Source organism: Monodon monoceros, unplaced genomic scaffold (genome assembly GCF_005190385.1).
Source record: "Monodon monoceros isolate NGI ecotype Baffin Bay Population unplaced genomic scaffold, NGI_Narwhal_1 Super_Scaffold_5, whole genome shotgun sequence".
NCBI lineage: Eukaryota > Metazoa > Chordata > Mammalia > Artiodactyla > Monodontidae > Monodon > Monodon monoceros.
Window position 1 is genome coordinate 107,435,961 of NW_021703782.1, and position 17,446 is coordinate 107,453,406.

The window sequence follows — 17,446 nt, forward strand, 5'->3', positions numbered from 1 at the left end:
AGAGCCACCCAGGCAGGAGAGCTTCGCGTCTTGCCCCTCACCTGTTCTCGCGAGAAAAACAGCAGGCGCGTCGCCTCTACCCGCAGTATTCTCACTGCGAGGTCCTCCTACCTAACACCTTCTACCCTGCAGACAGCACCTCCTGGCCTGCAGCCCCCTATCTTTCAACTAGGTGTTAGGGGCATGCCCTTGAAAAGATCCCAGGGAGACCCCACTGTGGGGAGTTTCAGGGAAAACAGCTGTGGAGCGTGCTTAGACTCCCAACTTTCTGAGTGGCAGGACTGCTTTTTCTCCAACATTTTTAATGAAAAACTTCAGACTTACAGCAAAATGGGGGGGGGGGGCGGGGGGGGGAAATACATAAACACCTGTCTGCTCACCACCCAGATCCTGTGATTAATTTTGCTCCGTTTTATCACGTTTCTCTCTATTAGTCACCTCTCTATCTAGTAGGATAGCTTTATAAAGCCAAAAAATAAAATAAAAATGGCAGATTCCTTGCAGAATTGCTCTGCAAAGTGTTCTTGTGCTGAAAAAATACACAATGGCCCAAGGCTGTATGAGCTAGTAAGCCCTTTTAGAAGAATTTTTCTTTATTAATCACAGCATCATTACAGATATTTGAAAAATGGGCCGCAGTCGGTGTACGTAATCCCGTGCAGCCCTTAGGCTGAGTGTGGAGTCCCTCTGCTTCCAGGAGTTCTGGGCTCTGTAGGGCTCTGCAGCTCAAAGCACGGAAGTCAGGGGTCTAGAAAAAGTTTCCTGGGAACATCAGAAGGACAGCTCCCATCTGGGGGTCAGGGAGCAGCAAGGCTGGTGGAATTGTGAAGACGTGGGGTGTGAGGTGTGTCCTGGGGGTTTCAGCTCTGACGCAGTTCACCCTCTACCCCCCTAACTTTCTCACTCCCTTTCTGGGTCATTCTTGGGTTTCCAAAGATATTGCATTGAGAGAGCTTAGGGATCATTTAATCCAACGCTTCTCTTACAATTGGAGAAACTGAGGCTCAGGACACGGATGGGACTTATGCAAGGCCACCTGCCAGGCTGATGTAATTTCTGATTCATAACCCATATTTGTCTCTAAAATGCTTGGCTGCAGTTGTAAGGCAGGAGAGCAGCCTGTTGGAACCAGACATAGTGTCCCGGGACCCATAGTGTCCTCACTGCCCCCTCTCTGGCCATCATCTTCATGAAGCCCTCGTGCCATCCCCAACCTCTCCTCTCTGGGCGCCGAGTGCGTGCATGACTCTCCAGCCTTCACTCCATCTTCTATGAAACAAAAAAATCCCATCCTTCTCCCCGCCCCTGCTCCCCAAACCATACTCCCTACAGACCCCCCAGGTCCAGTGGAGGGGGACCTCAGTGTTTATTGAGCCTCTGCTGTGTGCACGAGCTTGTGAGGCTTCCAGTGTGAAGGGGGCAGGGTTCACACCAAGGAGCCGGCAGTCTGCTGGCGACAAGCCAGACAGAGGGTGGAAGGTGTCACTTCTGACAGCTCCTGACCATCGGCTCGCAAGGGAAAGGACCAACCAAAGGCTGTCTGAGGAAGCATCACTGGAGCAGGACTTGAAGAAGATGAAGGGAAACTTAGCAGCTTTGGACCATTTGTCAATGCTAGGTGCCAGGGATGCAGTGGGACGGAGGTCGCCCTGAGCACATGGAACTCGCTGGGTGGTGGCTGACATGTAGGGGCAGGTGTATGTGAGTGTGGAGCCAGGGCGTAGGAGGGGTGAAATGGGAACGCGGGGAGAGGCGAGATTGGTCCCGGCTGTGACTGTGGAACTGAGGACGGAGCACTTAGATTTCCTTCTATGGGCTGCGAGCAGCCACTGAGGGCTTCTGAGCAGGGATTGGATCTGTGGTTTAGGTTAGGCTGTGTCTTTTGAATCAACCAATGGAATTCCCTTTGGTGGAAGAGGAGCTGAGAGTCAGGGGTTTTAGCTGACAGTTCAGGCCCCCCCAGGGCTGCATCCTGGGAGGGCCTTCTTAAAGGAACCCCCTACCTTCAACCCCAAAGACCACGCTTTGCAGGGCAAGTTTCAGTGGTTCTGGACTGCACATGCTTGGAGATAAACCAGAACCTGTGCTTTGGAAATATTTTTTAAAGTTTTTAAATGAAAAAAAAGTGGGATGTTCCCAAACTGCAAAGTTAGACTTTTGCTAATCGTTTTATTTTGGCTGAAATTTAGGTTGTTTTCGGTTTTTCTCTATTAAAATGTTGCAAAAAGCACTCTGGTGTGTAAATCTTTGTCTGCATCTTTGATTGTTTTTTTCATTGGATTAAGATTTTGGAAGTGGAATTCCTAGGTCATTATAAACACACTGAGTGGGTAGGCAGCTCTTCAAATTGTTTTCCAATGTTTTGGGAGTTTAAACTTCTGTCAGAGGCATTTGAGGGGACTGTTTCAGAGCAGCTGCCCCCAACCCTAGGGATTAGGATAACATTTTTTTTCCTAATTCAAAAGATGGAAAATGATATCTTCTTATTTTAATTGCTGGTGAGGTTCAGTAAGTTCTCAAGTGTTTACTAGATGTTTCTGTGTGTGAATTTCTTCTTTTGTAAATTGTCAGTTCCTTTACTCATTTTTCCATTCGGGGTTTTTAGTGGTTTTCTTATCAGTCAGTATGGGGACTTTATATTGATGATATTAGTTGTTTTTTGTTATGTGGTTAGCATTTCCTAGTCGTTTGTCTTTTAATATTTGTGATTCGTGATGTTCTGAAGTTTTAAATGTTTATGTAGCAAAATCTATTGCCTTTTTCCCTTTGTAATTTCTTCACTTTCATTCTCAGATTTTTTTCTATCACAAAATCAGTTAGGTACATGTTCTAGGTTTTTTCATTCGTCTTCTTTTTTTTCTCTTCATATTTAATTTTTTAACCTGGAATTTAAAAAAAATTGGCACTGGTATTAAAAACAATTTGATGTAATTCTTCCAGAACAGGATAATTGATGGTACAGTTACATTTTATCAAATAATCCTTTCTTTTTCATTCATTTAGATCCTGCCTTTCTCCAAAATGACTTTATATCTATTAATTTACCTGGGCTTTCCATTCTGTCCCATTGTATGACCGTTCTTGTTCCAGCAGCACATTGTATTAATTATTTGGCTTTATAATAGGGTAAATCCTTCCTCCTATTCTTAAAAAAATAATTTACCCCCAGCCTTATTGAAATATAATTGACACATAATATTGGGTTAGTTTAAGATGTCCAGTGTATTGATTTGATACATTTATGTATTGCAAAATGATTACCACCATAGCAGTTAGCTAACGCCTCCATCATGTCACATAATTACCATTTCTTTTTTTGTGGTGAGAACATTTAGGATCTACTTTCTTGGCGATATTCAAGTGCATAATACAGTATTATTAGTGATAATTACTATGCCGTACATTCGATTCCCAGAACTTAGCCATCTGATAACTGTAAGTTTGTACCCTGTGACTAACATCTCCCCACGTCTCCCACTCCCTTATTCCTGGAAACCACCACTCTACTCTCTGTTTCTCTGAGTTTCACTTTTTTTTTTTTTTTTTTAGATTCCACATATAAATGAGATCATACAGTATTTGTCTTTCTCTGTCTGACTCATTTCACTTAGCATAATGCCCTCAAGGTCCATCCAAGTTGTCCCAAGCAGCAGGATTTCCTTCTTTCTCGTGGCTGAATAGTATTCCATTGTGTATATAAGCTGTATCTTCTTTATCTTTTCATTGGCTGACAGCTTTAAAATTTTAATAAACTTTTAATGAGAACAGTTTTTTTTTTAATAATATATTTATCTTTGGCTGCGTTGGGTCTTCACTGCTGTGCGCAGGCTTTCTCTAGTTGCAGCAAGCTGGGGCTTCTCATTGTGGTGGCTGCTCTTGTTGCGGAGCACGGGCTGTAGGCACACAGGCTTCAGTAGTTGTGGCATGTGGGCTTCAGTAGCTGTGGCTTGCGGGCTCCAGAGCGCAGGCTCAGTAGTTGTGGCGCACGGGCTTAGTTGCTCCGTGGCATGTGGGATCTTCTCAGACCAGGGCTCGAACCCGTGTCCCCTGCATTGGCAGGCGGATTCTTAACCACGGTGCCACCAAGGAAGCCCTAAAACAGTTTTAAATTTACAGAATTATTGCAAAGAAGTTCCCGTATACCCAACACCCAGTTTTCCCTTTTATTAACATCTTATATTACAATGGTACATTTATCACAATTAACAAACCGGTACTGATATGTTGGGGTTTTTTTTTAAGATTTTAAGACCAATTTTAAAGTCTTTATTGAATTTGTTACAATATTGCTTCTGTTTTATGTTTTGGTTTTTTGGCCTCGAGTCATGTGGGATCTTAGGGATCCCAACCAGGGATTGAACCCGCACCCCCGGCATCGGAAGGTGAAGTCTTAACCACTGGACCGCCAGGGAAGTCCCCATGGGTTATTATTAACTAAAGTCCATTACTTTTTTTTTTTTTTTTTTTTGGCTGCATTGGGTCTTCGCTGCTGCGGGTGGGCATTGTCTCTAGTTGTGGCGAGCTGGGTCTACTCTTCATTGTGGTGCGCGAGCTTCTCATTGCGGTGGCTGCTCTTGTTGCAGAGCACGGGCTCTAGGTGCGCAGGCTTCAGTAGTTGTGGCTCACGGGCTCTAGAGTGCAGGCTCAGTAGTTGTGGTAGACGGGCTTAGTTGCTCCGCAGCATGTGGGATCTTCCCAGACCAGGGCTTGAACCCGTGTCCCCTGCATTGGCAGGTGGATTCTTTTTTTTTTTTTTTTTTTTTCGGTACGCGGGCCTCTCACCGCTGCGGCCTCTCCCGCCGCGGAGCACAGGCTCCGGACGCGCAGGCCCAGCGGCCATGGCCCACGGGGCCAGCTGCTCCGTGGCAAGTGGGATCCCCCCGGACCGGGGCATGAACCCGCGCCCCCCCGCACCGTCAGGCGGTCTCCCAACCACTGCGCCACCAGGGAAGCCTGGCAGGTGGATTCTTAACCACTGCGCCACCAGGGAAGTCCTAAAGTCCATTCTTTATTCAGACTTCCTCAATTTTCCCCTAACATTTGTTCCAGGAGCCCATTCAGGATCCCATTTAGTTGTCATGTCCCTTAAGGCTTCTTTTGGTTGTGATGGTTTTTCAGACTTTGTTTTTGATGACCTTGACAGTTCTGACGAGTATTGCCCCGATGTTTTGTCCCTCAGTCATGATTTGCCGGTTGCTTTTCTCCGGTTAGACTGGGTAACGGGAGGAAGACCACAGAGGAACAATGCCATTCTCATCATATCATGTCCAGGGTACATGCCCTCGTTATGACTTATCACTGCTGACGCTGACCTTGATCACCTGACTGAGGTTGTCAGGTGTCTTTACTGTAAGCGTACTCTTTTCTTTCTCCTTTTCTGTACTGTCCTCTTTGGAAGAAAGTCACTTACACGCAGCCCACACTTGAGAAGTAGGGAGTTGTGATCCACCTCCTTGAACATGGGGTATTTACATAAATTGTTTGGAAATCTTCTGCATGAGAGAGTTGATTCTTTTCCATTTATTTGTTTATTCAATCATTTATATATATCAGCATGGACTCATAGTTTTATACCTTGGGTTATAATCCAATACTACTTTATTTTGTTGCTCAAAATTTTCCAACTTCAGTCATTGGGAGCTCTTTGGCACACACAGTCTGTGTGCCTTTGACATACCCTTATTGTTGTGAATATTTTTAAAGCACTTTCTTACTTTCTGGCACTACAGAGTATTTCAGACTCATCTTATGTATTTCCTTCCCCAGTCCTAGAATTAATAATTTCTCCAAGGAGCCCTGGTTCCGTTGATTGAAAAATGGTATTAGACACCAGCATGAGTGCTAGGGGTGCTTGTTGCTACTGGGGTGTCACCGCTTCTGCATCTTTAGCTGACAGAGCAAGGAGATACATGTTGTATATGTAATCTTTGTGTATACCCATATCTATAAATATTTCTCTGTTTAACTGTCTGTATCTGTATTAAGCTGAACATGAGTTCATTCTGATGTCTCCAGCTCTCATTGATTACCACGTGGATCCTTCCAGCCTCCTATTCTTGCTTATCTATAACCTCCCACGCTGACAGTGACTAACCTGGCCCTCACCCTTCACCACTCACTCGTCATTTACTTAATTTTCAGTTCTTGTCCACATTTATAGTGGTTTTAGCATTGCTAACTTGCACCCCATGGAAAACAACTTTGTTCACTAGAGTACAGTTCTTTTGCCTTTAGTCTTATAGATGCAACTCATTTCCAGAGTTACTTAGCCCTGCAGCTTCTTCATGTTCTTTTTATTCTTCTTCATTTTCAAAATATTCTTGAACATGTTTTCTTTTCAGATGAAAAGTAGAAAACGTAGTCAACTTCCAAAAAAGAAATTCCTACTGTGAATTTGCTCAGAATTGTGTTAAATCTTGACTTGGGGAAGAATTATCATTTTAAAAAATTTAGTTGTTTTCCTCTAGGAGACCTCTTCCTTTTTTTTTTTTACATATTTATTTCCTTTTGTAAAAAGCTTATAGGTTTTTTTTCCTTATAGGTTCCACCTATTTCTTTTTAAGATCATTTCTAAATATTTTGGGTTTTGTATGACTATTTTGACCAGGAATTTTTTTCATTACATATTTTGCAAATCAGTATTGCTAGTATGTTGGAAAGCAATTTATTTTCATATATTTATTTTGTTTCCAACTTTCTTCTGAAGACTTTGTAAAGAAACTAGTTCTAATTTATTTTTGGGGGGGTAATGTCTTGAGTTTTCTAGGTTGACAATCACAGCCTGTCCAAATTGTAATATTGTCTCCTCTTTTCCGATCAAATTTTTTGCTTGTTTGGAATGTTTTGTGGTATTTAGCACAGTTTTAAGTAATGGTGGTAGCTGAAGTCGGTCTTGTCTTGCTTCTGATTGTAAATCATTATATGATATTGGTTCTTGGTTTGAGGTTTTCTTCATCAGGTGAAGGAAGATACTTTCATTCTTAATTTTCTAAAGGTAGAAAAAAACACCCCCAAAACAAAAATCCCAAATGGGGATGGTGCTGAATTTTAGCCAGTGACTTTCTGGCTTTGTTGAGATATTTGTAAGATCTTTCTCCTGTTGACCTCTGCATGTGATTCCTTCATTTTAAACCATTTCCACATTCCTTGCATAAGCCCTACTCAGTCATTGTGGATTATAATTTTTTTTTTTTTTTTTGCAGTACGCGGGCCTCTCACTGTTGTGGCCTCTCCCGTTGCGGAGCGCAGGCTCCGGACGCGCAGGCTCAGCGGCCACGACTCATGGGCCCAGCCGCTCCGCGGCATGTGGGATCCTCCCGAACCGGGGCATGAACCCGTGTCCCCTGCATTGGCAGGCGGACTCTCAACCACTGCGTCACCAGGGAAGCCCTGGATTATTCTTTAATATACAGCTGGATTCTGTTTGCCAGTGTCTCCTTCAGGAGTTTTCCATTTATTTCAATATATATGATCAGTAAATGATATTCTTCCTTTGTGCTCTTTGTCAAATTTGGCACCAGGGCTTAGCTCTTTCAGTGAATAACTGAAATTATTGTTTCCTCAAAAAATTACAAATTACTTGTTAAATGTTCTAATAACACGACTCTCAAGAGATGCAAACACTTTTAATCATTTTTGTGCTTCCAGACCGTGTGTGCGTGTCGTTCACTTGTATACATATATACACTTAGTTTTTTTATCATATAAAAGACGGGATTATACTACGCATACTGTTTTGCATATTGTTTTTTCTCCCCCACATGCTATATCATGGATCTCTTTTTTTGTTAGGAAATATCGATCCCCCGCATTGTTTTAATGACTACAGAAGGTGTTACGGGAGGGATCTTAATTTATCTTACCGCGATTTATCCAGCCACTCCCACATTATGAAAAATAGTTTGCTTTCAGTTTCCTTACGATATACACACACATTTGCAAAAACATATCTGTAGGAACGGGACTTCCCTGGTGTTCCCAGTGGGTAAGACTCTGTGCTCCCAATGCAGGGGGCCCGGGTTCGATCCCTGGTCAGGGAATTAGATCCTGCATGCATGCCGCAACTAAGAGTTCGCGTGCCGCAAGTAAAGATCCTGCGTGCCGCAGCCAAGACCTGGTGCGGCCAAAATAAATAAATATTAAAAAACCACAACATAGCTATAGGATAGATTCTCAGAACTGCAACTGGTTCATTGTTAAAGCATATGAACATTTAAAAAATTTTAATTGGTATCAGCAAACCGTCCTCCAGAAATGCTGTACCATCTAACCCTCCTACCAAGAGAGTGTGAGACTGCTTTTCTCCCCAAACACTTGTTGGCATATGGGGACGTCACTCTTCCCTTTTTTGCTAATTTGATAGGTAAGAAATGGTAACCTGTTTTAATTTGCGTATGTCTGATAGAGAGTGAGTTTGAGCATCTTCTCTGGGTCGCCAGGTGTGCTGTCAACTTTCCCCAGGGAAGAGGTGGTTTTAGGGACTTTCCTAGTGGCGCAGTGGTTAAGAATCTGCCTGCCAATGCAGGAGACACGGGTTCGAGCCCTGGTCTGGGAAGATCCCACATGCTGCGGAGCAACTAAACCCATGCTCCACAACTACTGAGCCTGTGCTCTAGAGCCTGCGAGCCACAACTACTGAGCCCGTGCTCTGCAGCAAGAGAAGCCACCGAAGTGAGAAGCCCGCGTACCGCAATGAAGAGTAGCCCCCGCTCGCTGCAGCTTGAGAGATAAAGCCCACAAAGACCCAAAGCAGCCCAAAATAAAAATAAATAAATAAATTTAAAAAATAATAAAGTATGTTCTGTTATAAAAAAAATGTTTATTAAAAAAAAAGAAAAGAAAAGAAACGGGAGGACTGAGTCCCAGAGAGGGGACACAATTTGCCCACGATGGTGGCAGATGGTGAGACCCTGCTTGGGGCCCCTGCAGCGGGAGGAGGGGGTATGTGCACACCCAGAGTGGCCCCAGGGTTCAAGCCCTGCTTTCAAGGAGGTGGGAAAGGCAGGCTCGGGGAAGAGTCCTGGACGTGAGGTCTTTCTGAGACTGGCTCTCTGGCGCCTGGCTGTGACCGTGACCACTGGGACACACAGACTGGGTGACGGACTGGAGGATCACCCATGTGAAGGGCTGGGTGGTTCTTCCTGTGCGTGACCCTCATACGTCCTAGAGGCTCCACCCCCTCGTCTTATTGAGTGGAAAATATTTCCCTATGGAGAGGTGGTTCTGGGCCAAGCTTCTGGGACTCATATGCTCAAGGGCAGCACAAGTGGAGACAAGGTCATGGGTTTAATCATCCCTGCACCTGGCAAGCCCTGCTCAGAGGGAACCCACGCCGCATCTGCCCAGCTGTTTGGCAGGTGCCCACCTTCAGTCACGAACCTCCCGCCCCCTCCAGGAACAGGAACGAGGGGCTGGGGAACAAGTGCCATATGTCTGCAGCTTCATGCATGGTTGAGAGCTTGGATCTGGGGTCAGATGGACCCAGGTTTGAATCCTATCTCTGATGCTTCCTCATTGTAAGACCTTGGGCAGTTTGCTCCACCTCACTAGCCCTCAAATTCTCACCTATAAAATGGAGATAGTAAATAGGAGACTTCATAGGTTTCTGTAACGTTTTTCTCAGTGAATGTATGTCAAGTGCATAGAACAGAATCTGGTGCTTAATAAATATTAAAACAATGGTAGCTGTCGTCATCATCACCCTCATTTTTGGAGGCAGTGTAGCCAGCGGCAAATAGAACAGGCTTTGGAGCCAAGTACGTGGACTTGGACATTATTCTAGATTGAACAGTGTCGTCACAGAATTCCTGTCCTTCCTAGAACTTCAGAATGTGGCCTTTTTTGGAAATGGGGTAATTGAAGATGTAATTAGTTAAGATGAGGTCATACTGAAGTGGAGTGAGCCCTTAATCCAATGTGACTGGTGTCCTTATAAGGAGAGGAGAGAGACACAGGGAGAAGGATTGGAGTGATGGTGTGTTTACAAGTCAAGGAATACCAAGGATTGGTAGTATCACGAGAAGTGAAGAAGAAGGAGGCATGGAGCAGATTCTCCCCAAGAGCCTTCAGAGAAAGCATGGGCTGCTGACGCCTTGAGTTTGGACTTCTAGCCTCCAGGACTCTGAGAGAATGTATTTCCATTGTTTAAAGCCACCGGGTTTGTGATATTTTATTACGGTGACCACAGGAAGCTAGTACAGTTATTGACTACGACTTGCTAGCTGTATATGACCTTCAGCAAGGTCTTGGCATCCTCAATTCTAACAGGGAGCTGTTAATAGGACTGAGCTAAACACTGTAAAATAGTAAGTACTCGATGCATTGAAGCTGCTGTTAGCAACATCACCCACTTCTACCTCCACCACCGTCATCGTCATCCACATCAACATCACACTAAGAAGGGCTTTTTATCCAGATCCAGTCCTTCCTGGACCGGGTGAAGGAGGGAGATGGACAGGGGCTCAAGCAACCCCTCTCAGTGGGCAAACTCACATGGGGACATGCCAGGTGTCCTGCCCTGTCCTGGTACCTCACTCTGTCCTGCCGGAAGACAGGTCTTGAAATGGTTACCCTGCTGAAAACACCCTGTCCTGGGGAGCTTTGGCATGATGAGTGACGATGGTGCGGTAGGTCCCAGGAATGACAAATGAAGCCGTGGACCAGCATTAATTAACGACAAGAAGGCGTCTCTCTCTATCTCACTGCCTGGAGCTGTAGATGGATGGGTGGGCAGGTGGACAGTCGGGCAGCAAGGAAGACAGATGGAGAGAAGACCTCCGTGCTCCCAGCCCCGTCTGAGCATCTTGAAAGCTGGTCCAGCCCTGGAATGATGGGACTGGTCAGTAGCAACCAGCGCCCAGAGCTGGTTTGGGGATTATCTGTTCAGTAAAAGGAAGAAATCAGACTAATTTTTACACATCAGTGCGTCCGTGTATGTAAGTGTGCTCTCCCCTGAGAGCCTTCTTTGTTCAGAGCTTGGGGCAGAGCTTTTAAAATGCCCTGCCCTGTAACTCAAGAGGAATCACAAACACTTTTGTCCGTCTGGCCAGCTCTCCCTTAATACGGCCAACCCCTCTGCATGCCCCAAATAACCACATTTGGTTTTCTGCCTCATTTTGGATCTGTTTCTCTGAGTGATGGGCAGTAGCGTGCTGTGGTGGGAGCGCCTGGGGATCAGGCAGGCTTGGCATTCAGGAATATTTGCTGGGTGTTGATTGTATGCCTGGCATTGTGCTGGGCACAGGATATAAAGATAAAGGGTCCTGGACTTACCTGGTGGCGCAGTGGTTAAGAATCCTCCTGCCAATGCAGGGGACACGGGTTCGAGCCCCGGTCCGGGAAGATCCCACATGCTGCGGAGCAGCTAAGCCTGTGTGCCACAACTAGTGAAGTCCACGCACCTAGAGCCCATGCTCCGCAACAAGAGAAGCCACCGCAATGAGAGGCCCTTGCACCGCAACGAAGAGCAGCCCCGCTCACCACAACTAGAGAAAGCCTGCGTGCAGCAACAAAAGACCCCATGCAGCCAAAAATAAATAAATAAAAATGAAAAAAAAAAAAAAAGATAAAGGGTCCTGACTTGGAGCTGCTCAAACAGTATACTCAAACAGTATTTGTTATGAGTAAATAAATGTTACTCATTTACTCATTTGAACAGTATTTATTAAGCGCTTACCATGTGCCAGGCACTGAGGTGGGCAGGAGTTCTGTGACGATGAACAAGAGAAGGGGTCACTGTTGGTGTGATGAAGCCGATCAACCCTAGTGCCAAATCTTCCCACCTGACCTTGAAGGACTCTCTTCCCCTCTCTGGCCTCAGTTTCCCCATCTTTTTAAAGGCGGGGGTCTTCGGATCTCTTCATTCTCAACATTATTATGTTTGGCACATAGGTTTGTAGTCAAATAATTTTTTTCCCCAAGCGCATTCCTTTTTTTTTTTTTTACTTTTTATTTTATATTGGAGTAAAGTTGATTTACAATGTTGTGTTAGTTTCAGGTGTACAGCAAAGTGATTCAGTTATACATTTACATGTATCTATTCTTTTTCAAATTCTTTTCCCAATTAGGTTGTTACAGAATATTGAGCAGAGTTTACTGTGCTATAAAGTAGGTCCTTGTTCGTTATCCATTTAAAATATAACAGTGTGTACATATCAATCCCAATCTCCCTAACTATCCCTCCTTCCACCCTTCCCCCCTGGTAACCATAAGTTTGCTCTCTAAGTCTGTGAGTCTGTTTCTGTTTTGTAAATAAGCTCATTTGTATCACTTTTTTCTTAGATTCCGTGTATAAGCGAGATCATACGATATTTCTCTTTCTCTGTCTGACTTACTTCACTTAGTATGACAATGTCTAGGTCCATCCCGGTCAATTAATCTACGACAAAGGAGGCAAGACTATACGATGGAAGAAAGACAGCCTCTTCAATAAACGGTGCTGGGAAAACTGGACAGCTACATGTAAAAAAAAATGAAATTAGAACATTCTTTAACACCATACACACAAAAAAAACTCAAAATGGATTAAAGACCTAAATGTGAAACTGGACAGTATAAAACTCTTAGAGGAAAACATAGGCAGAACACTCTCTGATATGATAAATCGCAGCAAGATCTTTTTTGATCCGTCTCCCAGAGAAATGGAAATAAAACCAAAAATGAACAAATGGGACTTAATTAAACTCAAAAGCTTTTGCACAGCAAAGGCAACCATAAACAAAACAAAAAGACAATCCACAGAATGGGAGAAAATATTTTCAAATGATGTGACTGACAAGGGATTAGTCTCCAAAATTTATAAACAACTCATGCAGCTTAATATCAAAACAAACAACCCAATCACAAAATGGGCAGAAGACGTAAATAGACATTTCTCCAAAGAAGACATACAGGTGGCTAAGAGGCACATGAAAAGATGCCCATTCTTTTTTTAAAAATTTATTTTATTGAAGTATGGTTGATTTATGATGTTGTGTTAATTTCTTTGATACAGCAAGTGATTCGTGTGTGTGTGTGTGTGTGTGTGTGTGTGTAGGACCTTGCGTTTTATCCATTCTGTATATAATAGTTGGCATCTGCTAATCCCAAACTCCCAATCCTTCCCTCCCCCTGCCCCCTGCAACCACAAGCCTGTTCTCTATGTCTGTGCATCTGTTTCTGTTTCATGGATAAGTTCATTTGTGTTGTATTTTAGATTTCAGATATAAGTATAGCATATGGTATTTCTCTTTCTGACTTACTTCACTTATACCATAATCTCTAGGTCCATCCATGTTGCTGCAAATGGCATTATTTCATTCTTTTTTATGGCTGAGTAATATTCCATTGTATATATGTACCACACCTTCTTTATCCATTCCTCTGTCGATGGACATTTAGGTTGTTTCCATGTCTTGGCTATTGTGAATAGTGCTGCTATGAACATAGGGGTCTAAGCCCATTCTTGAAGGAGATAGGATGGTGGAGGCTATGATAGGCAGGAAAATGCCCCCCCACCCCCGCAGATGTCCATAGAACATGTAAATCTCATACTTGACATGGCAAAAAGGACTTCACAGAAGTGATTAAGTTAGGAATCTTGAGATGGAGAGATGATCCTGGATTGTCTCCTTGGGCCCATTGTGATCACAAGTGTCCTTTTAAGAGGGAGGCAGGAGGGCCAGAATTAGAGAAGGAGATGTGATGACAGAGGCAGAGGGAGAGGGAGATATTTAAAGATGCTACATTACTGGCTTTGAAGATGGAGGAAAAGGACCATGATCAAGGAATGAAGGAAGCTTCCAAAAGTTGGAAAAGACAAAGAAATGGATTCTCCGCTCCAGCCTCTGGAAGGAACACAGCCCTGCTGAGACCTTTATTTTAGGGCTTCTGACCTCCAGAAATGAATGTGTGTTGTTTTAAGACACTGAGTCTGGGGACTTCCCTAGTGGCGCAGTGGTTAAGAATCCACCTGCCAATGCAGGAGACATGGGTTCAAGCCCTGGTCCGGGAAGATCCCACATGCCGCGGAGCAACTAAGCCCGTGCACCACAACTACTGAGCCTGCGCTCTAGAGCCTGCGAGCCACAACTACTGAGCCCGCATGCCACAACTACTGAAGCCCGCGCGCCTAGAGCCTGTGCTCCACAACAAGAGAAGCCACTGCAATGAGAAGCATGCGCACTGCAACGAAGAGTAGCCCCCGCTTGCCGCAGCTAGAGAAAGCTAGAGAAAGCCCGCGCGCAGCAACAAAGACCCAACACAGCGAAAAATAAATAAATAAACAAATTTATTAAAAAAGAAAATGACACTGAGTCTGTAGTAATCTGTCTCCACAGTAATAGGAAACTAAGAGAGAGTTCTTAAAGTCCTTTCTAGGGATCTCCAGCCCAGGGGCTTCTCCAGGGCTTCTGGAATTTCCTGCGTCCTGTGTTTGCACACAATCCCTAGTCCTCAGCATGTGCTGGCCGAGTGCTTGGGATCCCAGGAGGTTGCATGAGGTGGTAACTGTTGAGGAGCATTGCTGAGAGGTGTGCGGGAGTTGGAATTGGGCAATTTCCCAGAAGAATCTTCCTCCCTCTCAAAGCACAGATTATGTCAGAACGGCTTTGGCAATGGAAGGTCAGACCTTAGATGCTACGTCTGGCATTCTCCCCACCTTCCACCACAGGGCTGCTCATTTTGGGTCTCTCCACCCAATAGAGTCATTTTTTTTAAAAGCTAAAAGAAAAGAAAAGGGGGGGGGCGCAAAAAGCCCAGAGGGAGCTGACATAGGTGACCGGCATTTTAACACCGTACACAAAAATTGTAACACCATACACATAACATTTTAACTTGTGAAGCCCGCTCTTCACAACTAGAGAAAGCCCGTAGAACCATGAAGAGAATCAACTCCCTCTGGCTGTTACTGTTCTGAGCGATCGTCAGCTCCCCAAGCAGGAAGCAGATGCACCAAAGAATAAAGGGTGGTCCTTCCAATTGGAGCACATTTAATTTATGATAACCCACTTTACCAACTTAATTTTTCTCATGTTGCTGTGAATGGGAGAGAATGTGGTCAGCCTAGCGCTGGTCCAGCCTTGGGAACGGTTGGGTAGTCTGACACCTGTGATAGATTGTGATGGGAGAGGGCAGGGCCACCCAGATTCAGAACTGGGTACCGCAGAGGCTTCTCTCAGTTTCCAGGCAAGGAGAAGTTGCTGTCGATCTTTGAGCAGGGGTGATGTGGGCAAAACTGGCCCCAAGGGCGGCTTCTCTGGCAACGACAGGTAGATGGGTCAGAGGCAGGAACATCTGGGGATGAGGACAGTTATGAGGTTACTGAATTTGCATCCAAAGTCTTTACAAGTGCCCTTACCTTTGGCCCAGCAATTCTGCTTATGGGAGTGTATCCCAAGGAAACAATGGAACTAGTCCTTGAATGTAGTGGATATAAAGATGTTCTTAATAACATTGTTCATTATAAAAATTGGAAACAAAACACTATGGTCAAGACCACTATTGGACATTTATACAAAGGAAATACTTTGTAGCCATTAAAAATTATTTTGAACTGAATATTTGACCTTCTGGAAGGATGCTTACAATGTGTTGTTCAGTGAAAAGAGTCAAATTAAAAATAGTATGTTATTTATACTTAAATAGAAATTCTGCTTCAAATAGTGTGCACTTATATAAGATTTACAATGAAAGTTTTGAAGGTTATATATAAAAATAAGAGTATCTCTGGTTGGTAGAATTCCCTTCTTTTTCTGCATGTGAGGAATTTCTATGTACAGTTCACAGAGAACAGTTGTCAAGAGCTCAGATTCTGGGACTTCCCTGGTGGTGCAGTGGTTAAGAATCCACCTGCCAGTGCAGGGACACAGGTTCAAGCCCTGGTCTGGGAAGATCCCCCATGCCGCGGAACAACTAAGCCCGTGCACCACAACTAGTGAGCCCGCGTGCCACAATGACTGAGGCCTGCGCGCCTAGAGCCCATGCTCCACAACAAGAGAAGCCACAACAATGAGAAGCCCGCTCTTCGCAACTAGAGAAAGCCCGCATGCGGCAACAAAGACCCAATGCAGCCAAAATTAATTAATTAATTAAAAAAAGAAAAAAAAAGAGCTCAGATTCTGGAGTTGTACAGACCTAAGCTAATATTCTAGCTCTGCTGCTTACTGACTGTGTGTCTTTGGGCAAGTTACTTAGCCTCTCTGGGCTTTCATTTCTCCTCTGTAATATGGGGGTAAGAGTTGGACTTAACAGGTGGGAGGGAGGATTCAGTGAGCTAATACACAGGAAGCATCTCAGCACATAGGCTGGTACATAGTAAGTGCTTAGGAAATGTCAGAATCATTAATGTCATATATTTTTTAATGAATGTATATTATTATGTAATAAAGAAATAACCAACGTTGAGTAAAATTATTACTCTCCTCAGTCAAACTAGAATTTGAGGACCTCATTGGAGCAAGACTGTCTTTGCCTGTCTACCTCGTGTGAGATTGCCCAGCAACTGTGTGGCCATCATTAAAGTCTACAATGGCCATCATTAAAGTCTACAAATAACAAATGCTGGAGGGGGTGTGGAGAAAAGGGAACCCTCCTACACTGTTAGTGGGAATGTAAATTGGTGCAGCCACTATGGAAAACAGTATGGAGGTTCCTGAAAAAACTAAAAATAGAGCTGCCATATGATCCAGCAATCCCACTCCTGGGCATATATCCAGACAAAACTGTAATTCAAAAAGATACATGCACCCCTATGTTCATAGCAGCACTATTCATAATAGCCAAGGTATGGAAACAACTTAAATGTCCCTCAACAGACGAATGGATAAAGAAGATGTGATATATATTTATATATACAATGGAATACTATTCAGCCATAAAATAGAATGAAATAATACCATGTGTAGCAACATGGATGGACCTAGAGATTATCATACTAAGTGAAGTGAGTCAGAAAGAGACAGACAAATGCCATGTAATACCACTTATATGTGGAATCTAAAATATGACACAAATGAACATATCTACGAAACAGAAACAGACTCACAGACATAGAGAACAGACTTGTGGTTGCCAAAGGGGAGGGGGGATGAGAGAGGGAAGGACTGGGAGTTTGGGATTAGCAGGTGCAAACTAGTATGTATAGGATGGATAAACAACAAGGACCTACTGTATAGCCCAGGGAACTCTATTCAATATCCTGTGATAAACCATAATGGAAAAGAATATGTATATGTATAACTGAATCACTTTGCTGTAAAGCAGAAATTAACACAACATTGTAAATCAACTATACTTCAATAAAATTTAAAAAAAGAAAAGAAAAAAAAAAAGCATTGTACGTTCAGATCAGCAGGGCCAGCTGCTGTTTGCTGAGCCTTTGCTCTAACCCAAGCGAGGTGTTTCCTTCCCTGCGTTAATGGATTCTCACAATGATGGTTCTCAGCTAGGAGAAATGCATCATTTTACAGAT

General features: G+C 43.9%; 1 protein-coding gene across 1 annotated transcript in view; it reads left to right on the forward strand.

Moving 5' to 3' along the window:
* Nucleotides 1–17,446, forward strand: part of HMCN2 (hemicentin 2) — a 149,271-nt gene that overhangs the window by 767 nt on the left and 131,058 nt on the right.